Source organism: Mus musculus, chromosome 12 (genome assembly GCF_000001635.26).
Source record: "Mus musculus strain C57BL/6J chromosome 12, GRCm38.p6 C57BL/6J".
In the NCBI taxonomy this organism is placed as follows: domain Eukaryota; kingdom Metazoa; phylum Chordata; class Mammalia; order Rodentia; family Muridae; genus Mus; species Mus musculus.
In genome coordinates, this window is record NC_000078.6 from 8,876,034 (window position 1) to 8,902,364 (window position 26,331).

The 26,331-nt window shown below is 48.5% G+C and overlaps 2 long non-coding RNA genes across 2 annotated transcripts in view; one reads left to right on the forward strand and one right to left on the reverse strand.

Moving 5' to 3' along the window:
* Window positions 1–475: 475 nt before the first annotated feature.
* Window positions 476–17,412, reverse strand: 9930038B18Rik. Its single transcript, XR_105447.5, has 3 exons — window positions 17,367–17,412; window positions 1,288–1,446; window positions 476–886 (listed from the first exon to the last, which is right to left on the reverse strand). It is a non-coding gene; the product is annotated as an RIKEN cDNA 9930038B18 gene (long non-coding RNA).
* The window catches only part of Gm33483, a 38,163-nt gene continuing 15,228 nt past the window's right edge, over window positions 3,397–26,331 (forward strand). The window contains exons 1-2 of the long non-coding RNA XR_381241.4: window positions 3,397–3,480; window positions 4,052–4,232. This is a non-coding gene — a long non-coding RNA (predicted gene, 33483). The remainder of the gene's footprint in view (window positions 3,481–4,051; window positions 4,233–26,331) is intronic.

Here is a 26,331-nt window from a genome sequence, read left to right on the forward strand (position 1 = left end):
ATGCCCTTGTCTCCTCACCCTGGTTTTATTTGCTTTGCACTGGCCCTGCCTGGTTTTAGCAGGAGGCGAGTCTTGACTGAGGCCTTATTTCGGTTTCCAGTTGGAATGCTCCATCTTTCTGTCCCTAAGGTGGACAGTGTGCCTGGCCATATGGCCGTGGCAGCATGGAAGCCCTGGGCATGGGGTGGTGGGTCCTTTTCTTCTGGCCGTGGCAAGTGAGGAAATGCTTCCCTAAAGAAAGACTGGGGTCTGGAGAAGTTATCTTGACTGCTGGGTCCTTCAAGAACAGCCACTAGTACAGGCACTGTAGAGTGCTTCCATCTACAAACTCGGCTCTCCTCATGAGCTGCTATCTCGCTAGCCTGGCCACAGAGGACTATGAGTGGGTAGGTGGCCATGTTGTCCCAGCCTCCAGGACAGCCAGGTGACCTGGGCTGCTTTTTTTTCTCACATAGCTTCAACATCTAGGCCTGTTCTTAATCCAACCTCCAGCAGAGGCTAAGACATGGGGACTAAGGGACATACATGCCAGAGCCAGACAGTCTCCTCCAGAACCCTGCTGTCCTTTCACTGGCTGTTCATAATGGTCCTGTCACCCTGCCAGGAGGGTGTCTGCCATAGCACCTGGGAGAAGGCAGGTACTCTAATGCACCTGTATTTGATGAATGAATAAATAGATCTTCAGACAATTTACATCCTGTTTCTCGGATGTGAGGTTATCTTCAAAAGACTCATGATTCAGTTCCTGGGTGCAGGTGGTGGCGAGGGCTCCCATCTCTGTTAATCAAGCGCCCACAGGAGCCTATGGGGACCAGAAGGAGCTTTGATTCTGTGGGTCCGCTGCTACGAGTATGAGTTCTTTCAGTGAATTGACCTTGAGCCCTCCCTGCAGGAAAGTAAAATGGATTATTTTTATTATTATTGATTATTCCCCTTAGACTGAACCTGAGGCACTTCAGGCTTGGGGCTGGCAGCACAGTGAAAGGTTGTGGTTGAACCTGGCTGGCCTCCAGCAGGAGTGGCATGGGAATGTGGCCTTTGGCCCTTGAAGGCTGTCTAGGGGAGTAGGCGGGACAGCTACCCAGAGCCAAACCTTAGAGTGGCCTCTGACTGACACCGCTGGACAAACCCAGCCTTGGTGGTCCCCAAGGAGCCATTTCTTCTTCATCTTCCCTCCCTACCTGGGCTTTCAGTCCGTATCTCTCATTGGTTGAGGGAGCCCTCAGAAAGCCCACAGAATTCCCTTGATCTTGGGAAAATACAGACTAGCAAAGCGGAGCTCCCTACCTGTGTCCACTGCCCTGCTCCCAAGTACAGTGCTGCTTGCCTTGGTTGGAGATGTCATCTTTGCGCTGCTTCCCATCCGTGCATCCGATAATCCCCACGTTTCACTGTGCTGCATCTTAGGGTGGTTAGTTGGTTTCCTAGGGTGGGACCTATCAGAGGCTGTGAACATAGGAGACGAGGGTCATGTCCAAGGCCGTGAGAAGAACTGCTGCCCTGCAAGTGACGGCCTTGTTCTGCAGGAAATTCCTAGTCTGGCCTGGTCCTGCAGAGCCTGAGGGGACAGGAAACCTGCCTTTCCTGCCCTATACTCCCACCCTGTTGCCAGGGGAATGGCAGCCACTCTCACACAGTGCCCTGGGGTTGGATTCCAGAAAAACAAACCATTGGCCTATCCAGCTCCACACCACTCCCTCTCCCCTCTCTCTCTGGTACAAGGGAACACGGCAGGACATCATAGCGAGTCTTGGGTGTGACTGGCCTTCCTGAGACATGTGGCAAAGCCATTTCCACCTAAGCCCAAATCTTTGCTGTGTAACCAGTCCCCACCCTGGTGGAGTAGTTGAGAGAACCCAAGAGGAGGTGCAGGCACCTGTGGGATGATTTCCCCATCTTGGGTACCCTAGCCCCATCCCATCCCTGGGAAACCTGAGTGCAGGTTGGACCCTGACCCAACCCTGAGTAGGGCGTGGGCTTGAGGTCTTGCTCTCATCTCTTGTCCCTGCTTTTCTTGCAGCTTTGTGTTGGTTTCAGCCCCATGGGAAGGGGTCTGGCCTACCTTCTTCCCTCCCTGGGGCCTATTTGTCCTCTCCCTGTAGCTCCATCCTAGACAACAAAAGCTTGCTTGCTGCACTTCCTCAGAGTTTCCCTTGCCCCAAGATGGTGGCTGCTATCAAGGAGATACAAAGTGTTGGTCCCATCTGTTAACCAGCCCATGGCCATCAGTGAGGGTCCTCATGAGCCAACCCCACACTCTGGGCCCGGTCAACACAACCCCAGTGCCCAGCCCTCTGAGGAAGCCAGGCAGTGATGTTAGCATCAGTATGCCTTTCATATACTGCACACTGAGTGTGTTGTACCCAAGGTCACAGACAGGTAGGTGGTATTATCCACACTCACAGAAAAGGAAACTGAAAAGCTGAGGGTGACCTTCCCAAGGTCACACGGCTGTTAAATGTCAGGTGAGGAACCTAGCCCTAAGGTTTATGTACTTTCTACTGTATTTTAAAAAGGGGGTGGGGGACTTCCAGAAAGATGAAGGAGAGGCATGACCTCGGACACAGGCATAGGGCACATCAGGCAGAACTGTCACAGGAACTGGCAGCTAGGTCTTCAGACATATCTTTGGCTTTTTGTTCCTTTAAACATTTAGTACCTGGTTCCCATCTACCCGGGGAAGCATGAGGCCTGTTCTGCAGGGCTGCACACACACACACACACACACACACACACACACACACACACACACACACACAGTAGGAGTCCCTCTTGCTTGCCAGCCCTCTCTCCATCATGCACACCAGAGCAAAGTTAGGATAGAGGCTGGGTTCCTTTGTAGACCCAGAGCCACATGCCATGGCTCAGGATACAACAAAACCATGGTGTGGTGTCTAATCCAGAGTCTGCCAACTCTCAATGACGTGGATTCATGGTGTTGACAATGTTGACTAGGGTGATGAAACAATCAACTTATTTGGCTTCCCTCAACCTCAGTTTTCTTGCTTGACCCTGTGAGTTACTTTACAGATCAAATACAAATGCTTGAAGGTCTTCCTATTAAGCTTGGCATATCATGAAAAGCTCAATGAATCTCCATAGTACGGCATAAAGGTAGCAGGGGTCAATATGCCCCTAAGCCTGGCAGTTCTGAGTGGAATCGCTTGTCTAGACATTTAGAAAGCCTCCTGCAGTATGAGGGCCTGAGGGTGGATATGGGAGAGCAGGTGATATTCAGGTAGAGGAACGTTGGAAGGTCAGAAGGTGTCCTGCACTAACTATTCCAGGGGTAAGAAAAGCAGCTCACAAGAAATAAACTGACAGCCAGGACAGATGCAAGAGCTAAAGGACCCGTCTCCTGGGACCCATTCTCACTGTGGCTTTACTCTGTGGCCCCCAGAACAGGAATGGCTCCTACAAGTGTGAACCTCAAGGCGCAGTGTGTCTACTCTGTGGCTGTCGCAGAAGGCTGATGCCCAGGTAAGGACCCAGAAGGATACACGAGGCCTCTGGGAGAGGAGGCTGTGTTTTCCAGCAGAGGGAGCAAGGAGCAGGAGGTGAGAGAGGCTAGGAGAAAGCCAGTGGCCGGCTGGTTCAGAGGCTGTGGGGAACTGGAGAGGACATGCTGCGCTGAAGTGGGTTCTACACTTCAGTCTTAAGAACCAACTCTTGTGGGGCCTGCTAGACTGGCTTGTGGTCACAGAACCCCGAGCACAGAGGACCCCAGCTTGTCTGGAGGCTGAACAGAGAAGCCAGGGTAAGGGGTGGGAAGGAGTCAGACCCAAAGTATTTATGCTACCTGGGAGGAAGATTCTTAGTGGGTTTGACTGGATTGTTGGGGCTGTAAGGTTTGGAACTGGGACTTCAGGAGAAAGACTAGCCCAGTGGTTCTCAACCTTCCTACTGCTGTGACCTTTTAATACAGTTCCTCATGTTGTGGTGACCCCCAATGATAACATTATTTCATTGCTACTTTATAACTGTAATTTTGCTATTGTTATGAATCATGATATAAAGATCTAATATGTGACCCCTGTGTCGCGACCCACAGGTTGAGAGCCAATGGGCTAGAGGAAGACTGCCCTCCTGCAGGCTTGGGCTGTCTCAAGGATTCTAAAGGCAAACTCACCTCCCATTTTCATCTACCAAAAAGAAGCTGCTGAAAGGAAGTTTTAACAGCTGTCTGCTTCCGGACAAGGTGGAGTCTTCAGGCCAATAAGCCTGTTCTGCAGGTAACTTGGCACCCCCAAACACATGCCCTTGCGGCTTTGCTGGCCACAGCAGGGCAACAAATTACATGTTATTAGAACAGTCTGGATGATGAAGTCACTGCAGCCCTCATCCCTTTTATTTTAAGCTCTCTCTTGTGGCTGGTTCCCCAAAAGGAACTACTGTCAGACATGACTACAGGGAGGGGTCCTTGTCATGGTCTCAGATTGCCATTTGTCACTGTCTTAGGTAGGCTTACTATTACTATGATGAGACACCATGTCTGAAAGCGCCTTGGGGAGGAAAGGGTTTATGAGACTTACGCTTGCACATTGAAATCCATCACTGAAGGAAGCAGGGCGGGAACCCGGAGGCAGGAGCTGAGGCTGAGGCCTTGGAGGGATGCTGCTCACTGGCTTCTTCCCCATGACTTTCTTAGCTTCCTTTCTTACAGAACCCAGGACCACCAGCCCATCGATGGCACCACCCACAATGGGCTGGGCTCTCCCCCACCCGATCACTAATTAAGATAATGACCTACAGGCTTGCCCACGGTCCCTTTTTACAGAGGCATTTTCTAGATTGAGGCTCCCTCCTCTCTAATGACTCTAGCTTGTATCAAGTTGACATAAAACTAACTGGTACAGCCACCTTTCCCTTCTAGGGGGAAAGTTCTTCCAGTTTGTATGTCAGGCTGCATTTTCAAATTGACATTGCATTTAAATTGACATTGCATTTCAGTGCATTTGCCATTAGAGAGTAATCCATCTCATGTGTGCTTCTCCACGTTTCCTACTGGGTGGTGGTTGGTATCACCTTTCTTGTATGTTGGGGAACTTTGTGACTGCGTTGATGAGCAGAAGTCACTGGAGAAATGGCACCCCGAGTTCTGAAGCTAGACCAGAAGAGAGACCCCTGCCTCCTCTCTCCTGAACCCCTCTCTCCTCCCCTCCTTTGTTTGCGGAATCAGATGCCATGCTGTGAGGGAGCCCAGGTGATTGAGGAGACCACAGTAGGTGCTCTGGCCAACAGCTTCTCTCTAGGTCTTCACTAATTACCAGCACCAGCTATCAGGACGTCAATGAAGACACTTTCTGGAGGTCCCCTCCCCAGCACTTAGCTGTGACTGCTCAAAAGAACTGTGTGGCTGCACTCTGCAGTCCTTAGACCTGTGTGAGGGGTAATGGTGATGCTTATTAGCTGACAGCCCTGGACAGCAATAGTTCACACTCCTTGCCTCTGTTATTGAAACCTGGAAGCTCACTCCTCCCAAGCTCTGAAAGTTCCTAATATCTAGGCATTCCCTGCCCCTCTCTCCTCTCTCCCTTTTCTCTCTCTCTCCCTCCCATCCTCTCCTTTCTTCCCTCCCTCCTTCCTTCCAAGACTGGCCTCAAACTCCCTCCCTATACTTCCAAGGGTGATCTTGAACATCTGATCTTCTGGCCTCCCAAATGCCAGGATTACCAGGCACGTGTCACCAGGCCTGGCTTGTCCAGTGCTGGGGAACAAACCAGGGTATGGTGCTTGCTTGTCGAAGACACTGCCAATTGAGCTGCTTCCCTGACCCTTGAGCAGATTTCAGATTAGAAATTCCAGTTGTCAAAAGCTTGAAGGCACGCTAACATTTCCAAGATGGGCAGTTATGACACAGTGGAAGGCTCCTGACTCCTCGGTGTCAGGCACACACTGTCCCAACTCTGCCACCTTCTGGTGCTGTGTCCTTGGATCAGTCACTTCATGCCTCTGGGCTTCAGGAGCTCAAGTTAGGAAACAAGCAGGCAACGCATGTCTCCTTTGCTGAACTGGTGTGACATTCCAGAATATTCATAACTAGTATTATTGTGAAGTAAGGGTTTGAGACAGCTTACAAAGATGACATGTAGAAACTGCCTTCTGTCAACAATAATAACATATTTGTCAAATATCCATTCATTTCAAGGCATTGCCAAAAGTCACTTGTACATATTGGTTTATTTAATGGTCATCACTATGGGGGCTGGCAGAGCTCAGGAGGTAAAGACACTTGCTGCCAAGCCTGGAGACCTGAGTTTGACTCTCAGGAGAGCGAGCTGCAAGTTGTCCTTTGCCTTTTTCACAAGCACTATGGAGTATACATCACACACACACACACACACACACAAATGCGTGTGTGCTCGCACATACAGAGATACTTTTTTATTTATTTAATCACTTGTGATCCACATTTTACAGAGAAGGAACCCTGTGATGTTAAATCACTTTGTCCAGATTACACAACTAGCAAATACAAAGATGGAATTTGAACCCAGGAAGTTTATTCTCTGTGTCACGTGACCCTGGGGAAACGTTTAACTCTTGAGTTATGGGTACTGACGGCACGAATGCTCAGTCAGCCTTTCCCTGAAGAGATTGAGTGTGTGAACCAACAAGAAACTGAATCAGTGTTTGCTCACACTGAAGCAGGTTGGTGAGAGAACAGGATGGAGGCCATGTTCGCTGGCCCAGGGGTAGTGGGCAGTGGACTGGAGAGAAGGCGACTTCTGAAGAAGATGATGTCTTACAGTATCAGGTGGTCTACGTCAGCCTGGGCAGAGGCAGCCATGGAGTGTTCATAGATGGCAAGGGACTTGACATTAACCCTTGTTCTTTTCCTGACCCTCAGTGAGTCATCTGCCTTCATCCCTAAAATGCTAATAAGATGTGCAACCTCCTATACAAACACACACACACACACACACTCACATGCACAGAACATTTGGGGAAATACAAATAAATGCTTTAGTTGAGTTTTCTAGTTGACAAAGGGTGTATTCTTTTAAGTTTCCTTTAAATAATGTTTTAGCTGTTTGAGAAAGACATTTATTTACAAAAACTAAATTGCTTATCTTTTAAAAAAATGTTTATTTATATGTTTGGTTGTTTGCATGTACGAGGGTGCATGCATTCATTGTGCATGTGTAGAGGTCAGAAGAAAACTTTATGTCCCCAAGGTCTCAGGACTGAGTCCGGTTGTCAGGCTTGGTGACACATACCTTGACTCTCTTAGTCATTACTCAGACCCTTCTTTCTCCTACACACACACACACACACACACACACACATTATATGTGAGTATACTATAGCTGTCTTCAGACACACCAGAAGATGGCATCAGATCGCATTACAGATGGTTGTAAGCCACCATGTGGGTATTGGGAATTGAATTCTCTGGAAGAATAGTCAGTGCTCTTAACCACTGAGCCATCTCTCCAGCCTTCCTAATATCTTTTATTCTTGAACAACATTTAGTTATTTTTCTTCATGATGTGGGGTTACCATCTACCTCTGCTTCATTCTCTATTCTACTGACTTGAAAAACGATGACAGATTTCAGAGCTCTGCCCTGTCAAGGTGTGGCCCTTGTCCCCATGTGGGACAGCTGCTGAGATTTTCAAATCCTCAATGTAGAGCTGCAGACATGAGCAGATTTATCTACCACTAAGGCGCTGGTTGTCACCTGTCTGGCACTCTCAGATTATTGGCTTCAAGGAGTTGAACACCACCTTGGTTTGTCTCCCCACTGTACTGTGAACATACAATGCAGATGCATTCGTTAGAAGTGTTTACAAAGGCATTCCTGAGTCTGAAATGGGGGACTTTGGTGTGGGTGAAATGCCCGATATTTCTGACATATGTAGGTGGCTCCCTCCGCTGGCTTCAGTGATTCCCGGATGAGGGGGACATGGCAGCGGTGAGTGACCCCTAAGATGTCTCTTCATTTGCTTATTTTTTTATGTATCTGTCTCTCTCCCTTCCTACTATTGGCATTTGTTGCCATTCCCAAAACCTTTGGTGGTGCAAAGCTGTAATCCAGCTCTTGATAAGTGGAGACCGGAGGCACTTGAATTCAAGGCCAGCCTGGGCTACAGGAGACCTGTCTCAAAACCACACAAGTGTTCTAGAGAGATGGCTCAGAGGCTAAGGGCACTTGTTATTCTTGCAGTTGCTGAAGTCAATCCCAGGACCCACATGGTGGTTCACAACCACCCATAACTTTAGTTCCAGGGGATTTGATGCCCTCTTCCGATTTCTGTAGGCACCGAGTATTCATGTGGTGCACACACATATGTGCAGGCAATATGTGTGTGTGTAATAAGATGAATGAATATAATAAAAAGTGTAAAACCCCAAAGCAAAAGCAAACACTCATCCCCATCGCTCAAATTCCAGTAAACTCGTCACCAGCTCAGGTCATTGTCAAACACTGCCACTTCTGTCCCTTCAGTCTCACAGCCTTTGTCCATAGTCTCCTCCGCATTCTGAAGCTATGTTGGCAGGCGTTCTCCAAGTGTTCCTGAGAGTCCAACAAATGGCCAGGCTCTCAGTGGCGACAGTTAGAACACAAGCTGAACCAAGCTCAGAGTCTGGCCATATGGCTGAGGAAGTGAGGCCAGTTAAAGACAAAGCCAGGGTGACAAGGCATAGACAGTTCAGTGTGAGCTATGCTACAAGATGCTAGTCGTCGTGAGGCCAGGCTCCCCTGAGATTAATGAAGAGTGGAAAGGCTGAGGAACAAGGCTGGAGGCCTAAGGCTGATGGAGAAAACTTGGGTCCCTTTAAAAAAAAAAAACTTGCAGATGTCTATGGGGCAGGGAGAAGAACACAAGGGGGAAAACGATTGGGCAGAAAGCCTGAGTGTGGAAGCAGCCTGCAGTGTCTGAGTCCAGGAGGGGGCGGACCCGTAAGAGCAAGCAGGTCCTGGGAAAGCAGCGGAGAGCCTCCTAAGGGTGGACAGAGCTGTCACTTGGGGGTGGTAACAACCACGGCAGGACCTCAGCATCCCTGAGGGGATGCCCTGGCTTTTGGCAAAGAAGGCTTATTCCGAGCTCTCCAGCAGATACCCTGGCTCCCCAGGGGTTCTGACCTAAGGGTCCTGGAAACCGTTGAAAAGAGCAATTAACAAAGTAAAGGGTAAACAGAAACCGGAAGCCTTTCACTCAATCACCTTGAAGTGGTTTCCAGCATATTAACTAGGAACATACACTCCCTTGCTGGAACACACCAGGCAACAAAAGGAAGTTTCCTTTGCAAATTTGCAAGGGTGGGGAAGCATTGCAGGCCCTGGAGATTGTTCTCCAGTGACTACATTCTCACCAAGCAAGCTGGCATGAACGCAAATGCGCTCCAGGAAACAGGGTTCTGAAGAGTGCAGGGAGTCCCCCTCCTCCACCCCACCCCCATCCTGGCCCCTGCCCTTAACCATGACTGTGTTGGAACGGGAATCTGTGCAGAGCCCACACCCAATCTTGCATTGCCCCAGCATGCCTGGTGTCCCTGAATCTGCAGACACACAAAGAAGCAACTGCACTGGCAGGGTTGGGTTCCAAGAATAATAATGACAGAGGCAGGGACAATGTGGAACTCTGGTCTTTGTCCCAGAGGCCCCAGGAATTGGAGCAGGGTGACCGTGTGACTTTGCACACTACTTAGACACTAGCATCTACATTTAATACAGCTACTTGGCCAGGGTCACACAGATGGTGGCAGCAAAGAATGGGTCCCTTGCAGTTTTTAGGCCTGTTCAAATGATATAGAGAGGAGCCTGGGGTAAGGGGTCAGAGGATGACAGTGGTGGTTGTCACTATTTGTCATACAGAGAGACCCCTGTGCTTGGAAACCACCCACAAGACTTGAGCACCTATCGTCAGCTGATACGTTGATCCTGTGAGTTGCTCCCCTAGCTGGGCCCCAACCTAGAAGGACCCTCAACTTAGGGACTCTGCTTTCAGCCTCCATCTCATTCACTCAGGCAGGCCTCTCCCGAGAGTGAAGTAACCGGGTATACAGGATAGTATTGAGAGGTGAGGTGGATGGCCTGGAATTCAGCCAGGCCTGGGGCAGGTGACCAGTATCTCAGAGGCAGAGTTGGAGCTGACCACGTGGATCTCAGCATCTGACCAGATCAGGATGGTGAGAGCAGTACATCACCTGCCTTACAACACCTCTGGACCACAGGGATCAGAAGACTCTAGCAAGTTGGTCTTTGAGCATCATCAGGATCAGGGAATCAACCTCCTTTCCCACTGGGTACCCCTCTACCAGGACAGAAGTCAGGAGTTATGAGACCAAGTGAGTGACAGAAGCCAAATGGGGCAGTGGCAGCGGGGGGGTGGGGGGGGGTGGGGGTGGGTGTGGGTGTGGGTGTGTGGGGGGGGTACAGGAAGGAAGTCATCAGGCCCAGGAGCGTGTGATACTAGGACTTCCAGGAAGAGGTGAAAGAGGATGTGTTGAGATTGGAGAGATGTATGAGGCGGCAGAGCTCTGTGATGGAGAACAGTTACAGTGTCCCCCAAAGAGCTGAGACCTTCCTTCCTTGGAGGATAACCTTTCTCAAACAGAGGGAAAATGAAGACAAAGTATCCAGCAAGCCCTGCGAAGAGCTTTGATGGCAACAGATAGACTCGGTGGCATTCTATAGAAGTCACTCAGGCTGCTTCAGGGGCCAGGAGGGAAAAGAAATGGTCTGGAGACTGCTGTCACCCCTAGGAAGAGACCACCTGGTGTGAGAGCTGAGTCCCCAACTTGGGTTCCCTAGGCAGTCTACGGATCAGCCCTGCTCAGACTACTGGAGGGAAGCAGCAGTTTTTTGACGTGACAGGACTCATGGATAACCCACACCCCCCAAGCCCCAGCAGCTGTGGTTGTCTGCACAAGACCTGCACGAAACAATACCGGTCAGCATTATATGGAGTGGAAGTGGGTCGTGAGCCCCCATGCGTGATGCTAGGGGCTGGAGAGATGGCTCGGCAGTTAAGAGCACTTGTTGCTCTTGCAGAGGACCTAGATTTGGTTCCGTGTTGGTTCACAACCCTCTATAACTTCAGTTTAAGGGGATCAGTGCCCTCTGCTGAACTCCACAAACACCAGGACACACAGGCAAACATTCTCATACATAAAAAAAAAAAGTAAGTGATGCTGTTGACTTGGGCCAAGGTGGAAGAGAACGGAAGTATGGCATGACTGAGACAAAATCTGGGTCCGTCAAGAAGTCAGTGTCTTATCATAAGGACTGTGTCCAGGTCACAGCTGACTGTGGGAAAGGAGGTATCCTCAAGTGACGTTTGCAGATGGCAGGCAATGCCCAGTGCAGTTCACAGGGTCAGGGAGCTAGCACCCAGGCCCTCCCAGAGGTGTTTTGTGTTTGGGGATGGTGGAGGCTGGGTTTACCTCTGGGTACAATCCAGACACGAGCTTCCATGAATTAGCAGAGAAAACTGTTGTTCCAGCTTCTGTTTATGGGTCAAAAAGATCTCAAATTGGCAGCAGAGCTGATGGGCCAGGTGCGTGGAACAGAAGGATGGGCGAGGAAAGTTCTGAAAGGCTGAAAGGTGTTTGACCAGCAAGAGGTGGCTGAGATGCTGCCCACAAACAGTACCCTCTGCCTGTGATGGACATCAAAGGATGGAAAGTTTATGGACATCTCTTTTTTTTTTCTCTCTCTCCTGAACATAGAGTAACCCAGGATCGGGGTATATCTTTTCCATCTTCAGGTTCAGATAGGTTCTTTGGTTGGGGAAAACTTCAAACACCAGGACAGTCACTTAAAAAATATTCTTAAGGCTGTGAAAATGGCCCCACTCATTGGGTTGAGAGCTTGCAAAGCAAGTCAAGGATCCAAGTTCGGGTCTGCAGCTCCCACATAAAAAGCCAGGATGTGGCCACCGGTGCCTGCAATTCCAATGCTTGAACCATAAACTGGAAGGATCTAGGCGGGTTGGGGCAGCTCACCGGCCAGCCAGTCTAGTCAATCAGTATGCTCTAGTTTCCCTCTAAATAATCTTAAACAAAATAAAATACGGAAAGCAATAGAGGATAATAATGGACAGTGGCCTCTGCTGACCTGCACATACTTATGCAGTTGCTTCTGCATCAGTGCACACATGCTCGCTCTCTGTCTCCCTCTCCCTCTCCCTCCCCCTCCCCCTCTCCCTCTCCATCTTCCCCCCTCCCTCTCCCCCTCCCCCTCCCCTCCCCTCTCCCCCTCCCCCCCCCCCTCTCTCTCTCTCTCTCTCTCTCTCTCTCGCTCGCTCGCTCGCTCGCTCGCTCGCTGTTAGACTAGGCTGGCTAAGCAGCAAGCCCCAGGGAAGCCTCCTGACTCTGCCTCATCAGCATTAGGGTTACAAGTAAGCAACCTTTTACATGAGTGCTGGGGATTCGGCTCAGTCAGCTCCTCACACATGCAGGCACTTTACCAACGAAGTTGTCAGCCCCCAGACACTCCCCCATGTGACTACATTCTTAATTAGCAGTTCTCAAAACAGTCCCCCCACCCCCACCCCCGTCCCAGTTTCCCAAGACCATCTCAGGGGATCCCAAGGTCAAAATGTCTCTGTAATAACCTGTAGGCTTTACTTGCCTCCGTCACTCCTGCTGTCAGCACACACAGAGTTTCCCAGAGGCTACGTGACCTAATATGGCAAGGGATTAGAGGCAGAAGCGAACGTGAGAATCAGCTGTCTTCTGTTAATCCAGACAGAGAGAGATTTGCAAACACGTAAAATAATGCTAGCTTTGTGATGAATGTACTTGCTTTAGAAAATTAAGCCTCTCTCTCTCTCTCTCTCTCTCTCTCTCTCTTTCTGTGTGCTGGGGGGGGGTGCTGAAAGCAATCTTGAGAGTTACCCTCAGGAACATTGATCATCTCTCTTGAAACAGAACACAGAGCTCACTGGTTAGGCTAGGCCGGCTGGCCAGGGAGCCCCAGGGAGCCTCCTGTCTCTGTTTTTCCAGCACTGAGATTGCAAGCATGCACTTGACATGTCCAGCATTTTTATGCGGGTTCTGCGGATCAAATTCAGTCTTGAGGCAAATGCTTTACTAACCAAGTCATCCTTACATTCCCCCCCCCCCTTATTTTCATAAAAATGTTTTGCTGCTACAAAATGCTATTTTAAGTATATTAAGTGAATAAGCACTTTTCAAAATCTTTTCCGTGCTAGATCTTAATAAACATGGAGTCAGTCTACAGATAGGCGCCACATGAACACAGTGGGATCTCCAATCATTTATAGGAATGGAACTGTGCAGTACATAGGAAGGAGTGAAGCCTTTATCCTAGCTGAGGTCAGAGGCCCCTGACACTAGTCTTCCTCCTCCCAGGGGCTAACTGAACCCACATGGTTAGAGGCCTCAACGAAGTTCTGACAGGTTTGCCTAATGAAAAATGGGAGAGGAAGTGTGTTTTGAAGCCAATGCAAGTAGACATTCCACCACACTGACACAGGAGGGCGCTCTTACCAACCGGCTGATATCTTGCCGCGCTTGAAACAATGTTGCTGATAGGCATGCTAGCTTTATTTACTACATTAAAAAAGAAAGATGCGTCTCTCTTGTCCACAGCGATGAAATTTCCAATTTTCTATGTCCATCGATTATTAATCAATCCCATGCAAGCCCATGCTCCTAGTCTGAGGCCCTGCATTCCTTAGTCACAACTTAGTGGTACCTTAGGTAATGTCCCTTAGGAAAGGCAAGACATGAAGGCCTTGCCGCTGTGTTTCTGGAGGTGGTTGCTGACCTCGGACCCTGTGGGCTGATGAGCATAGAGGGGTTCTTTTTTGCCTTAGCTGCAGTAGTCTAGTTAACCATTCCAGCTCTGGCACATGGCAAATTGCTCTGTGATATTTGGCAAAACTGTCTAGAAGGTGGCTTTTTATTTCTGTCCCAGCACTAGAGTTCTTTATACCTGTACCATCCATAGAAAATAACCATACCTAGTGTTCAATGAGAGTTAGGGCAGGGGTAGCACCAGGGCAGTGGCTGGGTTGGTGCCTAGCTTCCATCAATGGTCTTTCCCATAACATCACGTCATGTTTTTGGCTCTGGGAGACACATGTTTTTATGTTTTGAAGGGAGTTCTTCATGGTCAGTGAGCTGTTAAGGACTAAGGTGGTCCTAGCATGGCATGGCTATAGTCAGCTATGACACTGGAGTCTGAGGACGGATGGAAGGTTCTTTTCTTTTGGGGGATTAAAGGCTGGGTAAATTACAGGTTTGTAACAGGTGCAGTCTGTTTTATGGCTTACAGTGGTTCTCAAACTTCCCAATGCTGTAGCCCTTAAATGCAGTTCCTCATGTTGGGGTGACATCCAACCATAAAATGATTTTGATATTTCATTACTGTAATTTTCCTACTGTTATGAATTGTACTGTTCCTGAAGGTGGCACAAGTCCTGTGTTCAGGAGCCTCAGATGGCTGTTTCTGTGGCCTTGGTGGCTCCAGCTGGCACTTCAGCAACTGAGGTCCTCTAACCTGGGACTGTCACATGTTCCTATGAGCAGAGGTCCCTTAACTAAACCAAGCAATCCATGCAAGCACACACTACTATATACTTTTACAAGTCATTTTTCTTTTCTTTGATTGATTTTTTTTTCGATAGGTTTTCTCTGTATAGCCCTGACTGTCCTGGTTCTCACTCTGCAGACCAGGCTGGCCTTGAACTCACAGAGCTTTGCCTTCATCTCCCTCCTGAGTACTGGGTGTGTGCCCCCCCACTCCCCCATTACAAGTAATTTTTAATAGTAACAGAGTTTTGGAACACAAGAGTTCTCAGAGCCTTTGAAATGAGGGTCTCTTCTCTCATCTACAAAAGTCAGTTTAATGAACCACATTGATAGTGGAGAGATCACCTGAGCATAGTGGCACATACCTGAAATCCCAATCGGAATGCTAAGGCAGGAGGATCAAGGCCAACTTGGTCTACTTTATAAACCAATGGTAATAGGGAAATTAACCAATACTGTGAGCATGCTACTTAGAGACTCTCATGCAAGCATGTTGGTACTAAAGTACTGATATGGGTGCCTAAAGAAACTCAATCCCCAGGCTGTGACTGCCCCTGTCCGACTTTCTCTTGACCCTCAAGACCAGTCAAGCCCCCTATCACTGCCCCCCATTCATGACTGTGCTGTTTCTTTTTTTAAGATTTATTTATTTTATGTATATGAGTACACTGTAGCTGTACAGATGGTTGTGAGCCACCATGTGGTTGCTGGGATTTGAACTCAGGACCTTTGGAAGAGTAGTCAGTGCTCTTAACTGCTGAGCCATCTCTCCAGCCCAAGTTAGCTATTTCTAAAAAGCCCCTGCCCATTGGCTAGTCCCAGTAGGGTCACCCCCAGTTTCATATCCAGACTCCAGGAACTTTTTAAAAGCTGGTTCTGGGCTCAGATTTCCTGGGAAAGGTGGTGTCCTTATTAGTTTTAAGTCACTTTGACACAAACTAAAATCATCTGAAAATGGGGGAACCTCAACTGAGAAACATCTCCATAAGATCTAGCTGTATGCTAGATTAGTGATTGATAGGGGAGGGCCCAGCCCATTGTAGGTGGTGCCATCGCTGGTGGTCCTGGGTTCTATAAAAAAAAGCAGGCTGAGCAAGCCATGATGAGCAAGCCAGTAAGCAGCACCCCTCTGTGATCTCTTCATCAGTTCCTACCTTCGGGTAGGAGTTTGAATTGCTGTCCTGGCTTCCTTCAATGATAGACTGCAATATGGAATTGTACGCCAGATTAACCCTTTCTTGCCAAGCTACGTTTTGGTCATGGTATTTCATAGTAGCAATAGGAACCTTAAGTAAAGCAAGTAGCGTGATAGTTAATTGAGACATTTCTATGTTTTCTAGTACTCCCCACTAGACAGGTAGCCAGCCTTTAGGTTTGTTCTGCAGAGCAGGAGTGGTTTCTCTAGCACGTGCCCAAGCTCACTGGAGAGAGGGTGCTAACATCTGGTGCCAGTGAGAGGAGCGTAGTGAGATTTTGTTTTCTTTCCTCTGACTAGGAAGGAGAATGCTGGAAGCTTGTCAGCCATAGGCATACTGGTGGGGTCTCAGGGCCACCTGGGACCTCAATCCCAGAGCCAGGCTTGCTAGATGCTCCTGTACAGGGAGTGTCACACAAGAACACAGAGCCACCTGTCCTGAAGGACATGAGCAAAGCCACCTCCACCAGCAGGTATTCAAACAGTAAATGAACGGTGAGGATGGAGACCAGGACTCACTAAAGAGTGGCTTTCCACTTTCCCAATGCCGTGATCCTCCAGTAGAGTTCCTTGTGTTGTGTTTATCCACGACCATAAAATTATTTTTGTTGCTACCTCATAACTGTCATTTTGCTACTGTTATGAATCATTTTATATATATACATATACATATATATATATATATATATATATATATATACATATACATATATATACATATCTGTATTTTCCGATGGTTTTATGTGAGCCCCTGTGAATGGATTGCCTCAAAGGGTCTCGACCCACAGGTTGAGAACCACTGTTCTAGAAGCTTTAAACTTAAGTTGACAGAGGAACAGAGGCTGAGAGTCTGATAAGCGTTGGCATGTAATGGTTCTCAGAACCCACAGCTCCTACAGCCAGGTATGGTGCTGAGCGCATGCGCTGTCCTTCTATCAAGGGAGAGAACAGCCTGTAAAGGGCCAGGGGTCAACCTCAAGGCTCTCCACCCCCTTTTTAAACGCTTGTTCATTTATTTAGAGTGTATTTATTTATTTACTTATTCATGAGCACATGTTTGTGGTCAGAGGCTAGCTGACTGGTGGGAGTTGCTTCTCTCCTTCCACGATATGGGTCTTGGGGAACAAACTGAGGTTGCTAAGCTGGGGGATAACCTCCCAGGACCATCCCCTAGCTCCCTACCTTGACTGTGAGATAGAGGTTCATTTATACTCAACTTACTTTACTGTCTCCTAGTCTTAATGGCCAAACACACTGGTGCCTTTCCCAGTTACTGGAGCCAGGGGCTCCCTTACTGGGCTGCAGCCCGAAGCTGCGAGGGCGTGATGTATCATTTCCAAGAAAAGCTAGGCTTCCTCTGTAGCCCAGAATTGAGAACGGGGTTTCCTTTTCTCTTCCTGAGATCCAGTACATGAGATTTCCCTGGTTCTCAGCAACTAGGACTCCTCCGAACTCTAGATAAACGACATAAACGTCACTCTTCTGAGACGATTTCTTGAGACCCTCCTCTGTCCCACCCATAGACTCGGGGTGGGGGAATCATGGTGGACAAAGACGAAAATATGCTTGAAGGTCCCTTTACAGCCTGCAAGGCCAGCTCCACTAATCCCCTGCAGCTGTCCCTTTGACGGAGCTTGACCTCCCTTTGGCCACGCCTCACCTGAGAATTTCAGCTGCTCCCTTCTCTATCCACACGGGTCCATTTTAGATGATCTTTCCTGTGCGCCGCCCCCCGCCCTCCCCCCCTCCCGTCGTCGTGTCCCCCCCCCCGCCCCCCCCGCCCCCCCCCCCCCGTCATGGCCCTTCACGCACATCCTCTTGCTCCTCCCTTGCCTTAAAGGATATACAACCCCTGGTAGAAAGAGATTGCCACTGGGCTGGGCTGGGGATGTCCGTTAAAGTGTCAAGGGTCTGAAGGGTGTTAAGAGGTAGACAATATGGTCTAAGCTGGGAGCGAGGCAGTAACCTCCCAAGAGGCTATTTTAGGCTCCATTGGTCGCATTAAGCCAACAAGGATGGAAAGGCCAGTTTAACTCGGTATACAGCTCCACCACATCCAAACATCACATACAGGGAAATATCACAGCCTGCATGCTCTCACTTGTACACAGGGCGCAACCTCAAGCTGAACCCTAATACCTAAACACGAGGGAGGGTATGATTTCTGACCCCAGCCACTAAGGCTTCAATTCCCTGTAGGGGAGATCTTTCTTCCTTTCATCTTTTTTCCTTTCTCCCTCCCTCCATCCTTTCCTGCCCTCTTTCCAGAAAGGATACCAGAGAGCCACAGTATAATAAAACCATTGTTCTTGGGGTAAACTGCAGCACATTAAGTATAAAGAACTATGTTCAAATGTATCTGAATGTGTCTCCAGAGTTAATGGGATTTGTAAGGACTTAGGGCACAGGTGTGGGGAGTAAAGGGGGGGGGGGTTGGAGATGGGGAGGAAGTGCCCAGAAGCAGTAGGGTACTGATGGTCCCTTAAGTGTTGCTTTCCCTAGGGTGACTGGTAATTACTGGGCAAGCATATTGCCCTGGCCATGTGCTCAAGACCTCAGTGGATTGTCTCAGGGTTTAGATGCGAAATGTCCCCAGAGGCTCACATGTATGAACCTTTCGTCCCCTGCTAATAGTGCCATGTGGGGAGACAGAAGCGTTTGGGATAGGAAGGGTGAGTGGTATGGGCCAATGGGGGCTGGCTTTTGAGGATTACAGCCCAGCCCCACTTCCTGCCTAAACTCTCTGTGCTTCCCAGTCCTCTGTGATGTGACAAGCATGCCCTATGCTCCTGCTGTCACCATGTCTTCCTCACCACGATGGATTGGAACCCCTGAACCATGAGCCAAAATAAACCCCTCCTTCCTTAAGTCACTTCTATTAGGTATTTGGTTACAGCAACAAGAGAATTAACCAATACAGGCCCAGACTCCCAGTAAAAGAACTGACAAATCAAATTCATAGTCTATGGATCTTATGTGGGCACTGACTTTGGGGTTTTTCCCCCCCTTTTCATGTGAATGTGTGTGGTGTTGTGCACATGTACATATGTGTGTGGGATGCACATGTACATGTGTACATATATGGGGGGTGGGCAAGCTTGATGTTAGGAATCCAATTCAATATTCTTTATTCTTTGATAAGCATAAGGGTCTCTCAGTCAAATCCAGAGTTCACCAATACAGCTAGGTTCCCTAGCCAGCTTGCTCCTGGAATCCCGTCTTGGTCTTCCAATGTTGGAGTTACAGGCTGGTTGACACATCCACCTAGCATTTACATGGGTCCTTGGGATTTGAACTCTGGTCTTTTTGCTTGTGCTGAAAACACTTTAACCACTAAGCTATTTTTCTGGGTCCCAGAAGAATCTTTATAATACTCTGTTCTGTTAAAAACAAGAGGTGGCATACATTTTATATGTATGTATGTATGTATGTATGTATACACACACACACACACACATGCCATGTTTGCACACATGTGCCATATGTATAAACATACCCATTCACCTATCCACATCACTAAACACACACAGGAAATGCCTCTCTCAATTAAGAGTGATCAAAATCCTTTCTTAGCTCGATGGTCCGAGGTTCCCTAACGTTCTATCTTAGATCCACAGGTACCAGCAGGGAAGCTGCCTGCTGTGGGGAAAAGCCACTGATTGAGCGTAATCCAGCCTGCGCCCAGCACATGGACTAATCATATACATAGAGTATAAAAGATCCCAGGAGTCCAGAGATTCCAGTCCCCACATTTCGTATGGTGGCCTGAGACCTACGACCTACCCTCAGGCCAGGCACACAAGTGGGACAGTCTAGTCTTTTTGCTCATCAAACTGTACAGGGACAGCTTTCTCTCAGTGAGGCGATGAGGCCAGTACCATCTCAGTTCTCTTAGCCTAGAATTACTTGCCCATGTGGTGATGTCCACCTGACCTGGGCCGTCGACAGTAGGATTGTTGGTAAACTATTTTTCTGGTTCCTTATTTGAAAGAACGTTTGAGGCCAACGTGATGGAACATACGCTTCATCCCAGCACTTGGAAGGCAGAAGCAGGCAGGTCTCTGTGAGTTCCAATTCAGCCAGAGCTCTATAAAGAGATGCTGTCTCAAAAGAAAAAACAAAACAAAACAAAACCAAAACCAAACAAACAAAAAAATAATACCACGCTGGGCAGTGGTGGTGCACACCTTTGATCCCAGCACTTGGGAGGCAGAGGCAGGAGGATTTCTGAGTTCGAGGCCAGCCTGGTCTACAAAGTGAGTTCCAGGACATCCAGGGCTATACAGAGAAACCCTGTCTCGAAAAACCAAAAAAAAAAAAAAAAAAAAAAAAAAAAAAAAAATAATAATAATAATAATACCAAGCAAACAAATACACACCATGGTGGAGGTGTTTTTGGCCAAGACTTACTTTGAAATTAGTGGGCTTGAGTAAAAGAGTGCAGTCCATAGTGAGAAAACGACCGGTCTCTCCAGGCAAGAGGACAGTCAACTAGTAGAGGTCACTAGTTCCGGATTGTGACAGTGTCTCCCTCCTGGCCCCTAAATGGCCAGCCTATCCTGCATATTTTGAATTTGCATACCGTTTTATTTGCTTTTCTCCTTGCTTTGACCAAATACCCCAGTAGGAGCAACACACAGGCCTATTTGGGCTCCTAGTTAGAGAGGACACAGTCTGCTACAGCAGCGGAGTCACAATGCAGAAGCAGACAGCTGGCGGCCATGGTCCACCTAAAGTCAGGAAGGAGGAAGAAATGGCTACTCGTTGCTTTTTCCTTTTTTAAAGGATAATTTGATTTTTATTATTAGTGTAGGTGTATGTGCACATTTCTGTGTGTTAGTGAGAGTGCCTGAGGAAGCCAGATGAGGTCCTTAGATCCCCTGTAGCTAGAGTTACAGCTGATTGTGAGCCATCTGATGTAGGTGTTGAGACCAAACCCAGGTCCTCCAGAAGAGCAGAACTATATCTTAACGGCTGAGCAAGCCAGACTTTCTGCTTTTAATGCAATCTGAGATTGTGGCCTGGGGAATGGTGTTGCCCACTCTTAGGGAAGGTCTTCCCAATTCAATTAACGTGATCTAGGAATATAACACCCTCACCCCTACTCTGCACAGACATGCCCAGAGGCTTTATCTGTTAGTAGGTCTTGTCAAGTTGATAGCATTAACCTTTACATCAGTCTTCATAATGGCGCGGGCAAGTAAGTATTTTTGAAGACATCTCTTTATATATACACATCCTTTGGTTCTGTGTCACTGGCATATACTGGGGGTTCTCCCATCTACCTATGTGCTGGTGGCATTTCCATATCAGACCCAGACAGTGGGTTTCATAGGTCAGCCATCAGGCAGAGGATGTATGTAATCTATCACTTTTAGGGGGCAGTTGCATTTTTAAGAAGGCAGTAGGGAGAAGGGACAGGCCTAAATTTGCTTTAAGGAGCTTAAATTGGCTAAAAAGCCTCTGCTTTTGATCTAGGTGCTATCGTATTTCCCCCACATGTTGGAACGAGTCAGCATAGCCTGTGGAATTGTGGGACGCGTCTCTGCTCCTTTATGACTTCAGGCACGGCCTGCCCTCAGGTTCTTTAGCTGCTTTGAATTCCAGGGCTGTGCAGAGCAAAATAGCAGCTGCTAAGCAATCAGGACCAAGCCAGGGAGGCAAGCACTTGCGCTTGGGTCATAGTCAGTGCAAAAGCTGATGGCAAGACAGCTTGACACACGGCAGGACTCCTCTACTCCCATGCTGCATGGAGTTACAAACTCTGTCTCAGTGCACAGGGGCTTGGGCTCTAACTGTCCACACATTGATCTGCTTCCGTAGGCCCACCCTTACATGTTCTGATACCTTCCAGGAGTGTAATGAGCCAGAAATCAGACCTCTAAGACACAGACGTTTATCAAGACCTTTAAAGAATACAGATACTCGCCAGGCATGGTGGCGCACGCCTTTAATCCCAGTGCTCGGGAGGCAGAGGCAGGTGGATTTCTGAGTTTGAGGCCAGCCTGGTCTACAAAGTGAGTTCCAGGACAGCCAGGGCTACACAGAGAAACCCTGTCTCGAAAAAAACCAACCAAACAAACAAACAAAAAAAGAATACAGCTACTTGGGCTCCTCTGCCAACACCTAAGACCAGTGCACTCTATACAGGGGCTGGTGCCTCTGCTTCCAAATGCCTTTCAGGGTGCTTTGAGCTTTGTTTAAATCTACATGGTGGGGTGCAATATGCATGTGCATGTTTTTGTGTACATGTGTGTACTAGGGTGTTCACACATATGTATGCACTTGTGGAGACCAGGGATCAACATCATGTGTCATCCTTGATCACTCTCCAGCTTATTTTAATGTTTATTTGATATGAATGAGCAGGGTCCTAGTAACGGTTTCTGTTGCTGTGATAGACACTGTGACCTAAAGCAAGCTGAGGAGGACAGGGTTTATTTGGCTGACACTTCCGATCATAGTCCGTCATTGAAGCAAGTCAGGGCAGGAACCTGGAGGCAGGAGCTGATGCAGAAGCCATGGAGGGGTGCTGCTTACTGGCTTGCTTATCATGGCTTGCTCAGCCTGCTTTCTTATAGAACCCAGGACAACCAGCCCAGGGATGGCACCACCCACAATGGGCTGGGCCCTCTCCCATCAATCACTAATTAAGAAAATACCCTACAGGGTTACCTACAGCCTCATTTTATGGAAGTATTTTCTTAATTGACGTTTCCCCCTCTCAGATGACTTTAGCTTGTGTCAAGTTGACATAAAACTTCCCAGCACAAGTGTTTTGCCTGCATGTATATGTGCGTATGGGTGCCTGATGTTCACAGAGGTCAGAAGGAGGCGTTAGAGCCTCTGGGATTACAGTTACAGAGGGTTAGAACTGCCATGTGGGTGCTGGAAGTCAAATCTTAGTCCTCATCAAGAGCCATCTCTCTAACTCCTTCCATCTCATTTTTAGGACAGGGCATCTCAGTAAAGCTGGAGCTCACGAGTTTGGCTAGACTGACCTGCAGGGGTCCTCCTGTCTCCACCTCACCAGTGCCGAGATTACAGATGTGGCTGCCATGTCTGTCTGACTTGTTAAAAGAGTGATAAGGGAGGATCCGAACTTGGGTCCTCAGGCTTGCATAGAAGCACTTTATCACTCTATTGAAACGTGTGTGTGTGTGTGTGTGTGTGTGTGTGTGTGTGTGTACTCCCGTAGCCAGGCAAGACCTCCAGTGGAAGGAGGGGGACATCAACCCACCCCCTTCTACCCAAAATTTGCTTACAAGATGTGCAGGGTTAAAGAGGGAAGAGATTGAGGGACTGGCCAAGTAGCGACGGTTCCAACTTGAGACCCATCCCTTGGGAGAGAGCCAGCATCTGACACTATTAATGATGCTGTGCTATGCTTGAAGACAGGAGCCTAGCACAACGGTTTCTTGTTTGGCTTCATCCAGTATCGGATGGAAACAGATTTAGAAACTTACAGCCAGACATCAGGCAGGACACACACACACACACACACACACACACACACACACACACACACACGTCAGGGATAGGAATGAGTGAGCACGAGGGGTCTAAGACACCACAAGAAGACGGACAGAGTCAGCGATGGATCCATGCGGGCTCAGAGAACGCAGGGGCTGGCCGAGGCCCTGCACAGCTGTAGTGAATGTGCAGCCTGGTCTTCATGTGGGTTCCCTACCGACTGGAGCTGTCTCTCACTCAGGTGGAGAAAGATATGCTGGGTATCCCAATTTTAATGTAAAGATTAAGCTTTAGTGAGAGAGACATCGTCTGGTTCTGATGCTAATGAATCCTAGAGGAAGGCACTCAGTAGTTTAAACACCCATCAGACATCCCCTCACTGTGCCAGAGGAGGTCCCTCCGGCCCCAGTCGACTCACACTCTTCCAGCCACAAAGCTTTTTTTCACCAGAGTGAATGTAACAAAGGTTTTGTTTAATATGTGAATAAGCCCCTGCTGTTTCCAAAGACCTTGTACGTTTGCTCCCGCCACAATTATACCACAAGTCTCAAGCTAGGCAGATCTTTAATAACTATAATTAAATTGTTGAGCTATAATCAAGGAACATAATTTCAAAACAAAATTGTTGCATTCCCATTCCCAGTGCCGTGCTGAAGGGAAATCGAAGAGAAAGCACCTTGTATTCTGGCCAGGGAAGAGAGCTCGGTGATGAACATGGGAAGTACAGCTTGGTGCTTCACACCCAAATGCAGACCCAGAAGCCCTTGGTGGCTCTTTGCTGCCTTGGACCTGGGCCTTTCCAAGGAGGGGTCGTTGGTTAAAGGAGCCCCTTGGAGTGAGTCCTTTCTCTTGCCAAGTCTGAGGTTCAGGTGCAGTAATAAGGGGTGAGAACAAATATCCCTGAAGCCCCTCCAGCCCCAAATCTCCAGACCATCCTGAAGAACACCATAAGCAAAGGCCTCACACTGTGTTGACTACAGTTGAGTTTCGTTCAGGAATCCCCTTTGTCTTCTAGGGGGCAGCGTCTGCATTCCAGGGGCTTAGAGAGGGAAGGCTAAAGATTCCTCTCATGCTGAGAATACCAGACTTGCGGCTGCCTGCAGTGGGAGCCACTCCAGACCCTGGAGGGCAGAGTAATCTCATCATTGAACCCCATGCTGAGGACCAAGACTGAACTGTGTAAACTGGCTTTTCTGAGCATCTCTGCCCAGATCTAGTATCTGATCTGCTGTGTGTCAAGGACCCTCTACTGCTAAGGGAGGCTCCACAGGAGGGAAGAGGGTGTGTGTTGCTCAGTGTTTCCTTGCTTATTTCCTGCCTGTCATGCTCAGCGGGATCTTTTGGGTCTACCAGGTTCTGGTGGGCAGTGCTCAGTAACCACCCATCCTGGCTAGCTTCCTGCTGTATAACTTTTTAGTATAACTATGTTTCAACTATTATAGCTCTAAGAATAATTTAAAGGATATACTTTAAAGTATTTATTTATTGTTTGTATGTAATACAAATTTAGCTTGGCATCTCATTTGTATTTTATTTGCCCAATCGGGCAACCCGACCATAATCCTCTTAATTCTACCCCTAGTTCTATGGAGCCTCTGACGAGACTTAAATTTTTGTGTTGGTTCAACTCAGAGACTTCTGATTCCCACTGAGGCTCTTGGTGTTACAGCAGCCCACCCTGTCTCTCTGATGACAGGTCTTTGCCAGCTGTCTGGATCAGCCAACATTCACTGTGTCTTCAATACATACCGCCTACAGGTGCCAAGGAAAATCTTGCCTCAATCAAGAGAGACCGGTTCTCTGAGAACAAGATGAACCTACCCTGACCTTCCCCCTGGGCCTCAGTGAGTGAGCAGAAACCATGATGGACAGAATAATATTCACTCTGGAGGCAGCACATTGCTTCACCACTAGGCTGGTTTATCCTCTGGGCTCTGATGCCCTGGTGCGTGACTTTATCTGCTCTGAAGTTAAGCTATAGATATACTTGCTCCACCTCCAAGTTTTGGAGAGGAAGAGAGATAATCTGTGTAAAAATGTTAAGCGTGTACAGCTGTTTCCTTTAAGGCTGAGCCCCACCCCCATCCCCCAAGGCCAGGAAGACAGAAGTCTTTCCCATATATGACTTTTGAGGATCTGGCCCATGGGCTGGGCCAGGGAGGTGCTCCTAAATGTCATTCAAGTGGGACTAAACTGAGCTGACCATCTGACAAAGGTCACAAAACAAACAGAGGAGCTGTTGTCACTGCAAGCTGAGCCGCAGAGGAGAAAGAGCTGATGGCAAAGAGGCAAGACTGAGCATCAAAGGTCCTGTTAGGACCCTGAAGCCTCAGGGCATATTTCAGAAGACAGAGCATGACCATCTTGATGAGGTTTTCAGACTTTCCTTCCTTCCTCCCTCCCTCCCTCCCTCCCTCCCTCCCTCCCTTCCTTTCCCTCCCTCCCTCCCTTTCTTTCTTCCTTCCTTTCTTTCCCTCCCTCCCTCCCTCCCTCCCTCCCTCCCTTTCTTCCTTCCTTCCTTTCCCTCCCTCCTTCCCTCCCTCCCTTCCTTTCCCTCCCTCCCTCCCTTTCTTCCTTCCTTCCTTCCTTCCTTCCTTCCTCCCTCCCTTTCTTTCTTCCCTTCTTTCCCTCCCTCCCTCCCTCCCTCCCTCTCTTTCTTTCTTCCTTCCTTTCTTTCCCTCCCTCCCTCTCTTTCTTCCTTTCCCTCTTTCTTTCTTTCTTTCTTTCTTTCTTTCTTTCTTTCTTTCTTTCTTTCTTTCTCTCTCTGTGAGGGAACCTAGCTTTACTGGAGCTTTAAATATAAGTGACACCATTTGTTTTATGACCCCTCATGGCAGGGGATGAAGCCAGGGAAAGTTTAGGGCAGTGACCTCTCTCCAGATGGCATTCAGACCCATGCATGGCCTTCCCAGTGGCTTCTGTTCCTTTGAAGCAGTGGGATGCTGCTTCCACTGTTTTCCTTTGGGCCATGGCTCCCCTCGGCTGGCTCTGAGATGCCTTGACCGGCAGCCCAGGGATTTTGAGGTACATTGCAAAAGGACCAGGAGCAAAGGGGCTCATTTAGGGATCCTTAAGATACAGCTCTCTCTCTCTCTCTCTCTCTCTCTCTCTCTCTCTCTCTCTCTCACACACACACACACACACACACACAC